This window comes from Cavia porcellus, unplaced genomic scaffold (genome assembly GCF_034190915.1).
Source record: "Cavia porcellus strain 051 isolate PalLab524CR breed Dunkin Hartley unplaced genomic scaffold, mCavPor4.1 scaffold_27, whole genome shotgun sequence".
Lineage (NCBI taxonomy): Eukaryota > Metazoa > Chordata > Mammalia > Rodentia > Caviidae > Cavia > Cavia porcellus.
In genome coordinates, this window is record NW_026947510.1 from 2,117,791 (window position 1) to 2,135,152 (window position 17,362).

The window sequence follows — 17,362 nt, forward strand, 5'->3', positions numbered from 1 at the left end:
GCTGCATGGATTGTGCACTGTCTGCTCCCATGAGGTACTATTTCGGTTGAGATCTAGAATGTCTCTCCAGATTCTCATGTGTGTGGAAGGGGCTGCTGCAATCACTTGTGAATTTGTTCATTGATGAATTCGTTAGTTGAATGTCTGCTAGGAGGCGGGGCCTGGTTGGAGGCGGGTTACTGGGGCATGCATGATGTGGAAGCACATGTTCCTGTCCCCAGCTCCTTCCTTCTCTCTCTGCATCCTGGCTGCTAGGGTCACTATGGGTTGAGCATCCTTCCTCTGCCATGCTCCTCTGCCATCCTGTTTCTGCCTTGGAGCCAACAGACCATTGACTGAGATCATGAAAATAAACCTCCTTTAAGGTGGAGCGATGTGTTCCAGCAATGGGAAAGTGACTGAGACTGGTGCCACTCACAAAGCAGTCTAATCTCACCCCACACAACCCCCAGCAGTAGCTTTGGAACAGTACCGCCGTGCTCTTTTTAATAGGGCCTGGCACACAATAAATATTTGTTCATTTTGCCTACTAGAAGAATACTGCTCAGATGTTTGTTCTGCCTGTCCTCGTCACATAAAAAGAGAGAAGAAAAATGTAGTTATCTCAACAGCCTTACAAAAAAAAAGATGCTCAGTCCCCTTGGAGATAGTACATGGCTGTAGCTCAAGATGAGAATTCAAGAAGTCCCTTGGCCCCTTTCAGACAATTGCAGGCTGGTCCAGGGATGTGAAGGGGCTTTATCATATAAGCCTACACAATTTGCAAGATAGGAAACTGAACTCCTAAACTAGAAAGTCTTCTGGGCAGCATGGCGGGAAAGCTGCCCTGAGGGATGTGAGGCCTGTCCAGGGATGGGACAGGGAAAATGGCATGTAGGCTGCATCTGTGCAGTAGATGAGCCCAGCCCTTGAAGCCCTGTCCTGTCTTGTCCTGGGATCTCGGCAGGGTACTGCAAGTATGCAACAGTTTTTATCCCTGTGTTTCTGATTCTCATCTAAATAAAAAAATATCTTTCCTTTGGGGTTTTGGAGAGGTAGAATTTAACAGGGAGTTGGTAATGCTCAGTGAGAGAAAAAAGACTATATCGTACATGGAGATGCCACGGACTCCATCAAGTAGTCCAACAATAGAAAAAAATACCCCCTTCCCAGCACATGTGTCTGTTTTGTTGTTGTTGTTGCTGTTGTTGGTTTGTTTGGTTTTGTTTGTTTGTTGGCCTTATACACAAGCCCACCACCATCCTATCCAGTGATTAAGGAAAAGACCCCGCAAGGCAGTTATTCTGGCAACAGCAATCCTTGCAATCTTAAACTCAGTCTGTAGGCATAGAGGGGTGATTCTCCCTCTATTGCAGGAAGGGTTCCCACATTACCTGGGTGTAGCTCTTTCTGAGGAGCCATGGCTGTGTGGCCTTTGGTCAGCCATGGCTGGGTCCTCTTGCCTGCAAAAAGGGGCTGACAATTACACTGACCTCACAGTATGGAGGGGACTGAGTTAATAACTAGGAAGTGCTAAGCATAGCCTGCTTGTGGTAAGTTGCTTTATTCCTGCTGCTATTGCTATTGCAATCACTTCTACTGCATAGGATTTCTTTTCAGCCTAGTAGGGTGGGGACAATGGGCTCCCAGGATGTGTCTGAACACTTGTGGACGTACTAAAGAACACACACCACACAAACAACTCTTTAATCACATCAACCCCACATTCCCTCTTATTAATGTGGCTCTCCTGGTGTTAGCTAAAGTGCCCCTGGGCTCACACTGGTGCCCTTTGCTCAGTGCAATCTGTGAGTGAATGAGCAACCAGGGGCCCTCATATAATGGACATTCTGCTGGGAACTTTCTCCTTCAGTCTCAGACACCCTGTCTTGGACACAAATAGTTAATAAATACCCGATGGGGTGCTTGCACCTACAAGATTTTCAAATCCTTCAAACAAGCCTGTGAAGTGCTAGGAGATTCCAATATACCTTTATTCAACTTTTAGCATATGTTAATTAGAAGCAAGAGTTAACAACTGCTTCTTGTGATTTTAGGGGCCCTGTATTTTAAAACAGACTTTGAGGTATCAAGTCTAAATTGCTTGCTATGATACCAGGAGTACCCTGAGACAAGGGACTTTAATTTACCACTGAATTCCCAGGGCTTACATAGAGCCTGGCATACAGCTTATGTTCTTGAGTTTGTTGAATGAAACACTGTCAGTTTACAGAGACTCTTGAGGGATTGGTGTCCCCAGAATCTAAGATTTGCTTTGGCATTGTGAGCCTGAGGCTGCCAGGGGAATAAAATCAAATATGAAGAAAGATTTGTCAGTTATTAGGGTAATAAAATTCCAAAATAACTCATTGAAGATTCTGGAGTCTTTCTTGGATATGGTTTGCAAATACGAGGATGATTTAAAGAACCTGATTGGACATGGGGAGGAGACAAGTTGGTTTTGCATGGGCCTCTGGACATGGGGAGGAGACAAGTTGGTTTTGCATGGGCCTCCTCTGTCCAGGCGCCAGTAAGTGGACGCTGCACATGCGCAGATGCAGGTGGACGGAAGCGCAGATTCCTCCCACTTCCTCATGCGCCCTCAGCCTTGGACCTAATTTACGATGCACTCAAGATACATCCTCCTTCTGCACGGCTTCCTACAGGAAGCCTCTTCTGGTCAGCCTAGCCCAAAAGGAAAGAGACCTCTCTCTTCCCAGTGGGACATTCCTAGGTCTCCAGCTTCTTCAGGGACCTGTCACTTCATGTCACAATGAGAAATTCCTGTAAAATCAGAAACAGCCTTTCTTTTCACCCTCTTGCCTCCTCTCTAGTGCTGAGCACAAGGCTGGAACTGTAGCGTGTGTGTGCATGTGTGTGTGTGTATGTGTCGGCATGGCAACACAATGTGTATAATCCAAATCGGAGATCCTGGTGTCATACATCTGGAAGCAAATAAACTCATTTATGACATCTTCCAGCGTGTACAATGTCTCAGAAACATTAAGATTGCAGAGGAACAAAGCAGCTCCCAAACAGGGTGGAGAGCTCACATTCTTTCTCGTCTGCCCACTTACCCCCCCCCCCCAACTCTTCATATACAGAATGGAAACTTTCAGGGGAAAGGAATTCTGAACAGCTGTTATGAGAGACCACACAGACTTCCCCACATCTGCTGGCATGCAGCCGGTGAGCTCATTTCCCTGGGAGATGGAGTCTGAGCCTGTGGGGTCTGCTTAAACATACCTTGGGAGGGGCTGAGCAGGAAAGAGGAAGTGGCCCCCCTGCAGAGGGGGAGCTTGCTTGTGTCAGAACACTCAGGGAGACAGGCAAAGTGGGGAGTGGTCCCCCACATCCTCCTGGGCTGGGAGAGTGTGTACTTTTTTACAACTTACTTGACTCCCTTCAAATCCTTTCCTCCTCTTCCAAAAGCCCAAGTCAAGAAGCAAAGGGCTGATTTAGAAAATACCCTACAAAAGAATGTGGTTATGGGCAATGACAGCTCCCCCCAGCTTTTGAATATTAAAAACAATATTCTAGTGTTCCGTGGCCTACAAAGAGCTTTCAGTCCTACAGCATCACATTAGGGCCTCACATGGCCTGGGGGAGAGGTGCAGAGTTAGTACCAGAATTGGTATTGATGACATTGGCATTGACATTTGTATTAGCTCTGAAATCCTCATGTTGAAGCTGAGGCTTACAGGGTTTGTGACATACACAAGTTTATAGAACTTTATAGAAATAGAACAAGAATTCAAACTCTTGTAAGTTGACTCACAAACCCAAGTACTCTTCCTTTTGCTAAACCATGGAGTTGATTCTCATAAAGTAACAGCTTGTGTATACACTAGCTTTTCTGCCTTCTCCATATCTTGGAGCTCTAGCCTCACACAGATCCAACCAAACCCTGGGATTTGGGGGGTTGGAAGCAACCATTTTTCAAATCAGGTGTTGATCCCACACCCTGGCAGAACAGTGGAGGGGGGGATGCAGAAAATATTGAACCTCTTTGGAAATTCCATCTTCAATCTCTGAGTGGGCAGCTATGACACCCAAAGGTGAGGACTTGTCCCAAAGGTGAGGTGAGCACAAAGTTTCTGCTTCTACAATCCAATGTAGCAGGTCTAGCTCTGGAGCCTCTAGTCTGTTCACTTGCAAAAGGAGTGCTAAGGCTGGGTACTTTCAAGGGATGACTGTGGTTTAGGGACTCTGCTTTGATGGCACACAGCGAGCTAGGTAGAGAATTTCCCTTGAGGGTACCTGTGCCTCTGAGACCCCTTTCTTCACACTCACCCATTGGCCCCTGGCCAGCAGTGAGCCAGAGAAGGCTGGTCATGCCTGGCTCCGAGACATCATTGTGCAATATCAGGAAGGTTTGGGTGAGGGCGGGCGGAGGCCAGCAGGGGGGAGACCCACTGGGGTATTTTTTTCAGATGCATATGTCCCCTCTCAGGCAGCCCTTTCAGAACCCTCGACAATGTGCTCTTTTTGTCCCCAGCCCTTTCAGCAGCCTGTTCATTCTCTTTGCATCTGCTGTCACACAGGACATCCCGGCTGGCAGGCAACCACGGGGACACATTGTGCTCCCTTAATGAAGCATGGGGCTGGTGATACAGGGGTGGCTGGGGCCTGCAGTAGCTGGGGTGAGTAGAGGGGCACCCCATATTTCTACTCCAGGCTCTTCCTTGGGGCCACTGGCCTCCCTTTAACCTTTCATTGTCCAAATAGACGTGCCTGTGAGAAGGAAAGTCACCAAGTCAGAGGCTCTGGTGACTGGGGTGCCCAAGGGCTTCTCTCTCCCTGTGGGAAGGTCCTGCTGAGGAGCAGGTAATTGGAGGAGGTACTAAGAGAAACGGTCTTTTCCTGGAGCACTCTGTCTGCTTTCTCTCTGTAGAGAAACTCCCCACACCTCCAACACAATACTAGGAAAGGGAGGACACTGGGGAACACTTGTCATTCCTGAGAAACCTACTGGGTCTCTCTCCACCAGGGTTAGTTTCTAAGGAGTAATTTCTGGACTCAGGGTCAGTGAAATGATGTCTTAAGGATCCTCTGGTTACTCACATGTTGCAATTGGACCCTCCTCACCAGGTGGCAAAGAAAAAAACATGGCCACCTGAGTGCACAAGAAGTGGCCAAAGAGCATAAGGTCTAACTGGCTGCAAAAGGAACAGCTGGGCTATATACAACAAGGTCAGGGATGGTTCTTCCCCACCCTAAGTGTTCTTTAGGATGTCCTCTCATTATTCCTGCCCCAACCTCCAATAGTATAGAAAAATGAAACCAATGGAATCCAGGTGGCTGAGTTCTTCTGCTTGTGTGGCTTGGAGCAGCCCATCTACCAATGCTGATGACTGTCTCAGCTGTGGGTGTGACTGGCAGGCTCCAGAGCAGTTGCCACCTTGGAGCACCAAATGAGGCAGCCCTGGAGTCTTCAGACAGGATTATCCCTTGCGGTCCACCTGCCCCTCTGATCTGAAGTCCTTTGCCCACGAAAGAGCCCTTCACCCTCATCCTCTTCCTGCTTACCTCAAGTACCTTGCAAAAGCTGAGCTTCACTACACTGTCCCAGCAAGAGAGATGCCTTCCCAACTCTTAGTACAACTTGGAGTTTGTCTTTCTGGTCTATTTACTACACTCCCCTCCCAGTCTACCCCTTACCCTTTCTGGCCTGCTTACCCGCCCACCACCCAAAGAAAAAGGCCTGGGTCTTGTCCAACAAGGCCCCCTGTCCCCTTTAACAAGCAAAGTGTGCTGGCATTGCAATTGGTGGTCTTCTCCCTGAAGGTCGTTAATTAGTACAGAATGTAGACTTCAGTTGTCTTGCCAGCCCCGATGAAAACGCAGCTGGCAGGTAGCCGAGACGGAGGAATTTGTCATAGGTTAGATCAGCCCAGGCTCTAAGAACCAAGTGTACGGCTTATGCAAATAGTTTTGCTTAGCATGGATCCTGTGTTCTTATCCCCCTCACTCCCCCCAAGACTTTTTTTTTAACTGAAGGGTGGGGAGGGAGAGGGGAACAAGGAAAGGAGGGAGAGCAAGCACTTACTTGCCAGATCTCATTCTAAATCAGAAAGGGGCAAATTGCTTTCCCTAAAAAAGAAAAAGGCAGGGAAAAAAAAGAAGACAAAACACCCATCCTTTGGTCTAATGTACCAAGCATTTGAAAGCTGAATTGCTCAATAGGAAAGGCGAGCAGTGAGTGTATTTGGAGAGACTATTATCCTCATCAAGACCCATTCACACTCTCTGGGAGGCCCGCAGAGCACCTGGGTGGGGACTTGGAACACTGGAGTCCTATTCCTCACCCTGCTGTGATGGTGTCACCTTCTCAACCCTGCCTTGGTTTCCCCAACGTTGGTAGACACTGAGTACTAGCATCAGGTAAACACAGCATCTAGAAGCCTATGGGTCCCTGCAGAGCAAACATTATGGTGGCTTCTTTGAGCACATATAGCAATAGGTTGTGTACCATAAAGATCTTCAGAGATACAATCTGATGGGCAAGCTAACCTTGAACTGTGTGGTACGGGGTATATTCTTTAACCTCTGTAAACCTCAGCTTCTTCATTTGTCAAAACAAGAGTAACAAACTGTCCCTTGTTTTGAAGTACAAAGTATATATGATGGATCATAAGGGATCAGCTAATGTTTGATGAGACTGAATGAAGCAAGAGAGTAACAGAAAATAACATGTACACTAGCTGGTAGGCTCTAGATGCTCAGTAAAATGTTGGCTGAATCTTGACTGGCCTTCTATTATGATTACCAGCCAAAATTAATTTTTAAAAACCCTGATTTTCAGAGTTGTTAAGGTAGCACTGATGTCATCAAGATGGTTAGACATTTAAAGTGGGTTAGAGTAGACGTTGAAGGGATTTTGGCCCAGATGGCACACTGTAGCTGGTAAAGTCTTGGAGGCGGAACCAAGGGGCTCCATCTTCCCTGCCCCTGGGAATTTGCCTGTGGCACAAAATAAATACCAATGGGCTACCTGTACAACACTAATGCCCCTTAGGCACCACCCCAAACCTAAGCTACATGTATGCCCCCACTCCACGTGTCCGATGGAGAGATCGCCAGACCCCTGGAGAGAATGCCGGACCCTGGTGGGTCGGGGCATCTCTCCCTGCATTCTTAAAATAAAGGTCATTTATATTTTATACTTCTTATCTTTTCAGCCGCTACACAATTCTATCAGACATAAGGAAGGAAATTTCAGGATTAATCTAGGAACAAGAATGTTTAACTCAGCATCATTGACATTTTAGGGCAGGATAATTCTTGGTTGTGGGGTTCTGTCCACATAAGATAGGACAGTTAGCAGCATCTCGATCTACAAGATACCAGTGGTATCCCCTCTGTTGTGAACTAAAAGTGTCTCTAGTAGCTTCCAGATGCTCCCTGGAGGGCAACAATCTCTCTCAGTTGAGATCTATCACAGATCTATAAATTATTTTCTCCAGGAAAGCTAGTTAATGGCCTGGTAAACCTCACATACTGTAGGTTATGATGCTTACATTTCAGCTGCCACTGAATACGATGATAGGAATAAGTCTCTTGCTTAAGGACCATGATGAAGATAAAAAGAGAACGTTAACCAGATTTTTGTGTACACCAAAATGAAAAGGGTATCACAGACTTCCAGTTTCCAATTCAGCATTTAAGGAGCTTGGAAGAGTCATGTAGTTCCAATAAGTAAAAAAATGAACAAACTAAGAAGTCAGTAATTCTCGTTAGGTCCACCGGAGAATGAGGTCAAAGGATAAATTGCTGCCTCCATCCCAAATTGGAGAATCAGACAAGTAAATGCAGAGAATTACAGTTTACTGGAGTAGAAATTCATTAGCAGAAATCATCACATAAACCAGTAGCAGGGTAAGAAAACTAAACTGCTGACAAATTTCTGCAGGCTCAGTGCAGACAAGTCTGAGAATTAAACTCTAGAGTGAAATATTCTCAAGAGGGTGGCGGAAACCACTTTTGTGAATGTTGCCTCAGGAGTTCTCTCAGATTCTTAAAGAAAAAATCCCCCTGTGCTTCTGGCAGGGGTGGGGGAAAGAGACCACCCTGAGATTACAGCATAACATTGTTCTTCTTAGCAAAGTTTGCCAAGAGAAAACATATTACAGACCCTAAAGTGTGGGTCTGTATCAGAGCCTACTTGACAGCGGGGTGAGGGGGCAGGGGAGAGAACACCCAACTCCCCTTCACTAGAACCATTCTGTCCCATTCAGGAGCAGAGACGAGGACTGGGAAGCACTTTGTGAAGTTCACAGGCTCATTGACACCTAAATCCAGGACTGAGGAGTGTTTTCCCTCTCCTCACATCTCACCATCACACATTGGAAGCCTCTTTATAGCAGTTTTTTATCCAGTACTTCATATCCAGCTATCAAGAAAACTGCAAAAGATATTGAAGAATTCGAAGAGACAGAGAAAACATCAGAACTGGACTCAGCTATGACAGAGACTTTGGTTTATCAGTCCAGGAATTTAAGACAACTATGATTAATACGCATGCTAAGGTCTCTAATGAAGAAAGTGGACAGCATGGGAGGACAAATAAGCCATGTAAACAGTGAAGCAAGCTTTCTGAGAAATAATCAGAAAAGAATGCTAAGGATTAAAAGCTCTGTAAGATGAATTTTCTGGTAAATGGGACAGAGCTGAGGAAAAGAAATCTCTGACATTTTTTTGTGACAGGTTCCTGCTATATAGTTCAGGCTGGCCTTGAACTTGCTATGTAGCTCAGAATGTCCTCCTGTCTCAGCCTCCACAGTGCTGGGATTATAGGTATGTGCCATCATATCCAGCTAGGAATCTCTAATTTTCAAGATGTGTGTTGGTTACTTTTTCATCTTTGAAACAATGTCTGACACCCACTAGTGAAAGTTGGAAAGATTCATTTCAGCTCATAGTTTGTGAAGGTTTTAGTCTATAGTCTGCTGAGTCAAAGACAGGCAGTATAGTAGAGGAGCATGCCAGAGAAGTGTAGCAAAAGAAGAATAATCCATGGCTTGGCAGCCAGGAAGCAACAGTCATCAGGGAAGGAAGATGGACACACAGTGATCCACATCCACTAGGCTTCACCCTCCAACATCACATCTAGCTATGAACCCTTCAATGGACTAATGGAGGAATCAGTATCACATATCCATGAACCAGTCCCCTCCCAAAAGCTCCATCTATGAATACATGAAGCTTTGGAGGACTTCTAGATATAAGATAAATATACCAATAAAAACTTCTAAAATGGCAAGCCAAAGGAAAAAAAAGATGGAGAAGAAAAATAAGAGTTCAACAATCAAAAACGTACATTTGTGTACTGGGTATATAAGAAAGAGAAAAACAGGAAGAAACATTTGAAGTAATAGTGACCATATTTCCTCAAATTGATGTTTGGTCAGCCTCCAAACCACAGATCCAAAAAGTTCAGAGAACATAGCCAGATAAATGCTGAAAACAAATTAGAACAGTAACACAACCACCACAACAAATACTTGCACTTAAACACATCATGTTCAAATCAAAGACTAGGGAAAATGGCCTTGAAAGGGGCCAGAAAAAAGAATTATCTTACTTATACTCTACAGGAAAGGAACAAAGAATCACCTCCAACTTCTCATCAGAAACCATGCAAAGAAAAAAGAGTAGAACAAAACATTTAAAGTATAGAGGAGAGAAAACAAAAAACCATAACAACCTAGAATTCTCCCTCTGCAAAATTATTCTTCAGAAGTAAAGAAAAAATAGTGACTTTTATCAGAGAGAATTTGTTACCTGTAGTTATGCCTTACAATAAATATTAAAAGAAGTTCTTCATAGAAGAGGAAAGTATTATCCATCATAAATTTACATCTATGTAAGGAAGAAAAAAGAAGAGCTTTAGAAAAGAAATAAGTGGAAGTAAATTAAAACCTTATTTTTGTTATATTTAATTGATCTAACAGCCTAATTCAAAACTGTAATAGTAATGTTGCATTTGATTATATATGCTTACATAAATAGTCCCCCACCCTTATGGCTTGTGTCTGAATGTTTTCCTAAAGCCTCATGCTGTCATAGGTGGGTATTTTAGAGGTGGCTGAACCTAGAATGTGTGATACTGGAATTCATTCATTGTGCAATGCCGGGCTCAAGGGTACTAAGATTAAGGGTGTGAGTACTATCTGTCCTAAATAGTCTAGGTAAGATAAAAAGGGCAAAAAGATACTGTTAAAGTCCCTTATCACTTTTGCTGTCTTCTGCTTTCCATGAACTGGTTGTCTTCTGCAAGGCCTTCTCTGCCAAGCCACCCTGCCTTGGAGCCACCCAATTATGGACTGGAAGCTCTACAGGCTTTGAACCAAATAAGCCTTTCCTCCTTTAATTTGGGGTGTTGAATATTTTGTTTCAGGAATAAGAACAAAAGTTGGTACTGAGAGTGGGGTCGTTGCTGTGACATACATGAAGAAGCCTTTGAGAATGGCTTGTAGGAAGAGTTTAGAAAGATTTGGAAATGCCAGCTAAAAAAAAGTAGAGGTAGAATGTCTTACACAGTTCTATATGAGAGATTCTGGTCAGAGATCGGAAGACTAAAAAGCTGATAAAAATTCCTGCTAGGGAGGTTTCTACTGTAGAAGTCCAGACAATGTGCATTATACTTTAGCAGAAAGTTTGTCTTTATTTTGAACATGTCCAGAGATTGCCCAAGAAGGGATTAGGGGCAAGTAGCAAAAGAAATTTCAAGGCAATCTAATATTGAGGGGGTGGCATGGCTACAATTGGGATTTTTTGCCAGATTTATGTTAAGAATCAAGAGCAAAGAGCCCAACATTATTATCTAAAATGTATTGTTTGGCAAAAAAAAAAAAAAATACTCCAGTATTTTTCAGCTATAGACTGAAAAAGATAGAGCCAAAGAGATCTTGATTGCTAAGGGGGAAAAAAAAAAAAAAAAAGAAAAATGGCCCCAGGGGATCACAAAAAGCAATAGGACTTCACCCTTCCCAGCCTCAAAATTGCAAAAGTACAAGACTTTGTTTTGAGAAAAGAGCACCAGAACACCATATTCTAAAATGGTGGCAGGCTAAAGTTTTCTTCAAGATTTGCTTGATAGGCACTGGACCTCTACAGCCAAAATGGAAGGAAGTGTGGCTACTGCTCAAGCCGGCAGTAGACCCTGGCATCATTCACATGGTGTTGTTTTTAGGTGCATGCAGAACGCAAGAGTTGTTGGGTCAAGAAAACCTGTACCCAAATTTCAGAAGAGCTGGGAGGCTAGGCAGTGTGCTGAGATGGGAGTATGTGGAGCTTGAGTGTGTGCAGTACAGACCCAAAAAGACCAGAAGAGCCAAGAATGTGGATTGTCAAAAAATATTGCAAAAGTGAGCAAAGCCAGCCAAATAAAAAAGCCATGGGAGCTACAATCACCAGAAGTGCCATAGGGGCAGAGCCACCCAAGCCCATTAGAGTTCACAACTTGCCACAGATTGCCTGGTGTGCTGAAAGTGAACTATGGGATTTAACATTTGTCTGGCTGGATCTTGAACTTGCTCTGTTCTGATTCCTTGCTATTCCCGTTTGTCACTTTTGAAGTGGGCATGTCTATCGTGTGCCATTCAATGTTAAAAATGTTTAACTTTCTTTTCATTTTTATAGGGCTTACAGCTAAGAGTTTAACTTAAATCTCAGAGGAGACTTTAGACTTGAACTTTTCAGCAATGCTGAAGCTGTTAGGATTTTGGCAACTCTTGGAAATGGACTAAATCTCTTTTGTATAAAGGAATGTGCATGAGTCTTTAGGGATCCAGGGTGGAATGTTACTGTTTGTGCTTAGATGTCCCCCTAAAGCCTCATGCAGTCATAAGTGAGGCTTTTTAGAGGTGGCTGAATCTAGAGTGTGTACCGTGAAATTGATTCACAGTGCAATGCTAATCTCAAGAGCACTAAGATTAAGGGTGTAAATACTACTCTCTCTGAATAGTCTAAATACGATAACAGAGATAAAAGATCCTGTCAAGGTCCATTGTCACATTTGCTGTCTTTCATTTGCCATAAATTGGAGTTTCCTCTGTGATGTCTGTCTGCCATGCCAACCTGCCTTAGACAGAGCCAATAACAGTATAATGCCTCTATTAACTGTGAACTAAATAAACCTTTCCTCCTTTAATTTGGGGGTATTGGTTATTTTGTGCCCACAACAAGAAAAGTAACTAAGACACATATTTATGTTTTGATTTAGTATATTTTCAATTTTTTGGTGCAAAACATATTCTTAGAACCATTCTATTTTTTTCAGCTCATTACTTAATAAATTACATGAGTTATCTAACACTTTAATATAAAATCAGTTTTGTTTTTGATGATTTTTTCCCCAACTGTAAGCTAATGTGAGCATCTTTAAGGTGGGCAAGGCTAAGCAATGACACATGGTAGATAAGGTATGCTAAATGTATTTTTGAGTAATATTTTGAGTGTTTCAGTGGGTCTATTGAGATATAACACCATCATTAATTGAGGAGCTTTTGCCTGCTTTTATATGAGAAATGAATGACAGTAATAATAACAAGGGATATGAGGGAGTAATCAGAAATGCTAGATGTGGCTGGTCTGAGTGCAGCAGTTTACAACAAATTGACCATAAACAGTTACAGAAATATTTGGTGATTATTAAAAGTACACTGTATATGAATCAGGACAGTATTATTTGACAGTGGGTGTGCACAAGGTAAAAACTCCAGTACTATCTATCATTCAACAAGTAAAAACAATGTAAGTGACATACTAAGAAAAGATGGAAAATTAAATCATCAAATTTTCAATTAAAACCAGAAAACGCACTTAATCTTCTGGAAGATACAATAGGTAAAATTCTTGAAGATGTAGGCATATGCAAGGACCTTGCAAACAGAACTCCAATTGCACAGGAGATAAGACCAAGAGTCAACAAATGAGATTATATCAAATCAAAACGTTTCTGCACAGCAAAAACCCCCACCAACATAGTAAAGAGACAACCTACAGAATGGGGAAAATTTTTTGCCAGCTATCCCTTGGTCAGAGGACTAACATCTAGAATATATAAAGAGCCCAAAAGAATTAGATCCCTGCCCTCGACACAGAAGACCTAATCAAAAAGTGAGCAACTAAAATGAATAGACACTTCCCATAAGAAGGAAAAACAGTCAGTAAACACATTTAAAAAGTGTTTGAATTGGCTGGTCATTAAAGAAATGCAAATTAAACTGATACTGAGATTCCATCCTACTCCAGAATGAATGACTATCAAGAAATCAACCAGTAACAAATGCTGGTAAGGCTGTGGGAAAAAAATGAACACTTTTGCTCTGCTGGTGGGAGTGTAAGCTAGTACAATCACTATAGAAATCTATTTGGAGATTCCCCAAAAAGCTAAAACTAGTGCTTGCTTTGGCAGCATATATACTAAAATTGCAGTAATACAGAGATTTGCCCTTGTGCACGGAAGACAAGCAAATTTGTGAATTGTTCCATATTTTCAAGCTTCTGGGGCAGGACTCCACACCCCCTACCCCGACCCTATATACTTGCTCCTGACAATGAAGTTCTGTAATTTTTGGTGGAGAGAGAGAACTAAAACTAGAAATTTAATTTGACCCAGATATATTTCTTCTGGGTATCTTCCTTAAAAAGTTAAAGTCATCATATTATAGTGATACATGCATGCCCATGTTTATAGCAGCATAATTCACAATAGCTAAGTCCTGAAATTGGCAAGATCTCCATCAACAGAAAGAAAATTTGGTATTTATACAGAATGGAATAGTATTTTGCCATAAAGGAAGATAAATGAGTCAACTGTAGGAAACTAGATGAATCCTGAGAACATAATGTTAAGTGAAATAAATCAGACACATAAGCTCAAATATCACCTGGTCACATGAGAAGCCAAAAGTGTAAATAAATAGCAAAATAAAAGACAGGCAGTGGGAGGAAAGTCCACAAAAAGCAATGGACAAGGTGCCACAAGCAAAACTGAACAAGTGACATTGAACTACGAAGTTTCTGTGCAACAAAGAAAATCAGCACCAAAATGAAAGGCCAACAGTATAGTTGCAAGCCACACATCTGGTAAGAGGCTAACATGCAAAATATGTGATGTTCTCCTGCAACTCTATATTGGAACACAGATAGCCCCGTTAGACACAGGCAAAGACATAACTTGAGTATGTATTTCTCTAAAGAAGATGTGCAAAATAGACAACAGGTGTATGAAATGATACTCAACATCACTAACATCATGAGTATGATGATAAAAACTACTGTGAAATATTACTTCGTAGCCATTAGGGTGACTACTGAGGGAAATAGAATATGAAAAAAAGTAAAGAAAGAAGAGGGAATGAGAGAGGCACAGAGAGAGAAAGAGAGACAGAGAGAGAGGAGGGAGCTAGGGAGGCAGTAAGAGAAGGAGAGAGAGAGAAGAGAGGCTGTACATCAGAGGTAGAACATTTGTTTAATGTGCTTGAGGTCCGTGATTCAATTCCCCAGCCCAGCAAAACAAATGAAACAATGAACAGAGGAAGCAAGGAAAAGAAAAAGTATTGACTGAGAAGGGGAAACTGAGACCCTTATGTAACCTTGGTAAGGATTCAAAATGGTGCACCCACTACAGAAAATCCTCGAAACACTTAAAATAAAATTACTATAAGGTCCAGTGGTCCCATTTCCAGATGTTTATCCCAAAGAACTGAAAACACATTCATGAAGAAATATTCACGCTCGCATGTTCCAAGCAGCATAGTTCTCAATAGCCAAAGGTGGTTTGGCAGGGAACTGCATCTTTATGACCATGGATTCCAACATCTAGCAGTCATGCCAAAAATTCTTATGGGATAGAAATACAGTAACAAAAGTAACCAGATACATGATCTGTTACAAACTAGGAAGGGATTAACTTTAGATTTGTCATGAAGAAATGCCCACAAGAGGGCAAGAGTGCTTAAGAATGACAAAAGAGGAGGCTCTGGTGGCCTCAACAACACAGGTGAGCCTAGCATGGGAGGTAGGATCCAAGAGCAGCTCTGCGAGGATCTGCTCCTCTGGCTCAGAGCATCCCAGGGAACCCTAAACCAATCGCATTTAAGTGAAACATATTTCTTGTATTGGACACCCAATGCCCACCTTTCTGTCACATGCCATCTTCAATACTGCCCCAGCTAAGATCTTTTTCTGTCTCTCATTCATCAGGATTTACTGGTCCAGGGTCTATTTCCTCAGAGCCATACAAAAAAATCCATGCACAAAAGGATTGAAAGTGTTTGTTGGGCAGATACACAGAACATGTTGGCTGTCAGGGAAGGGGAGGCACTCTTCCACTCACCCCTGGGGTCAACCTATCCTGCAGGAAATCCTACACAGGCAAGTTTAGAACAACCAGTGCAAAGATGGCTCCTCCATGTCACTCCTTCTAAGCAGGGATCTGATCTTTAGTGGCCTTGTTAGTCAGTCTGGGCCAGACTTTGACCACCAGTTGCGGTCAGAAATATCCTTCTTACTTGTGCATGGATGTGATTTCAAAATAGTACTGGAAAAACATCTTCTAGAGTCGTACATCAGTGATTACAGGCTCCATCACTTCCTCGAGGAACTCTAAATCCTCTCCATGGTGAATGAAGTAATTTTGATGTCTGGTTTTCTAAATCCTTTATTCTACTCACTTGAGCCTTTCAAAAACATTTCCCCAGATGTCCAGTGATTCTGATCCTTTCATCATCTTACATCAGAAGTCCACACCATGAGTCTTCCACCTTGCCCTCAGGCCCCGCAGCTTCTAGAGAGTAACCTGCTAAAACTCTCAACAGATCTGGATCATCCTCCCTGGGGCTCCATTTTCTTTGATTCTGAAAGCTCCTGGTTGACTTCTCCATCTCAGACAATACAAGTCTTGCTTCTCATTTTTGCCCCCCTCAGTCAAAGAGAGACCAGTGAGAAGTGATTCTTCTCTGGATCAGGGCAGAATGTGCACACACACAGTCAACCAATCATTGCCCACACAGTACTCAGGTAATCACAGTGGCCATAGTACCACCACCCACCCATGCTGCCTGCATTAATCCTTTTGTGACAAGGGAGCAATATTTTTAAAAAGTGAAAATAGGCAATTAATGTCATACAGTCTTTTAGAGGAGGCAGAGAGTTTTAATGTAGATGTCAGTTGGGCTCTAATTTCATAGCCAACTTGCTCCAAAAGTAAGATGATTCTGTGCCTCTGAAGCTTGGGAGAGGGGATTTTGGTAGACCTAGAAATAAAGGTGACCATGAAGGCATCGCTGTGTAGTACCCCTGGAGGGAGAAGCTGGCAGAGGCCGAGGCCAGTGGCCGGCCAGCAGGGAGAGATGGCACACAGGAAATGGCCTTTCCTCAAGGAGGTCTCTCCTCCCTTTAGTGGTGGTGGTGGTGGGGGTGTTGCTGTGACTGCTGATTTCCTTTGGGGCCCTGAAGAAAGAAGGTCTCAGGTGTGAACGCTGCGTAGGAGGTGTTGTGGTAAGTCTGTGGGTGTGGGAAGAGTACCAGGCAGAGTGTGGAGGGTGGGGAAGTGGGCAGAACAGAGCCAACGCTCAGGTCAAGCATACAACCACCACATGGCTGACGGAGGTGGGAGCAAAAGCTCTTTGCCTCGAGCCATCCCTTTCCTGCCAAGAGAATGACTGGAATGCCCTGTCACTCATCTTGCTCTTTCATACACCAAGAGCCCTGTTAAAGGTAATGATCTAATCCAAAGCAGTGTTACAAGTCAGGCATTAGGAACCAGTTCCCAGGCAGGGAGTTCAATGTGGGGACAGTATTGGGACAGATGCGCCCAGGAGAAGCTGCCTGAGCGATGGGTGCAATGTGAGAACAAGGTGAGCCACCTTGGGAAGAGGGTTCAAAAGATTCAACCAGTTCTCACCTAAACTTGAGTCAGTCCTAGGAGTCATGAGTCCCAGGGCCAGGAGATGTCAAGGTGTGAACAGATATGGGCCGGATCTCACATTGCCTGCTGTTCTGGGCGTTTATTCCAGTGTGTAGTTGTACCCTCAGATGCTTAATTCCTCTTTCCTTTTGCATCGTGGCTACAGGTAGAGGAGCAGGGGCCTTATTGGGTGCTGCTCCTCACTTCATCCTCCATGTCTGATGTGGCTTTCTGCGCTGTGGTTGAACGAACAAACAAGTGGGCAAAAGAACCCAGCTTGTAGTATCACTGCCTGGTCAGAGGGCAGAGGCAAATATCCGTGGGAGGTGGGGTGAGGAAAAGGTCTGGATGGTGACCCTGGGCGGAACCCACATTTCCCTGGCAACCAAACGTATTGTCCAGTGCACTCCGTGCTGCTCCATTACTGTGTCTTTTTACTGCTGGGAACTTTAATTTAATTTTTTA

General features: G+C 43.5%; 1 pseudogene; it reads left to right on the forward strand.

Annotated features, from left to right (window-relative positions):
* The first annotated feature begins 13,383 nt into the window (after positions 1-13,383).
* On the forward strand, positions 13,384-13,482 carry LOC111755062 (U6 spliceosomal RNA; annotated as a pseudogene).
* Positions 13,483-17,362: the final 3,880 nt, after the last annotated feature.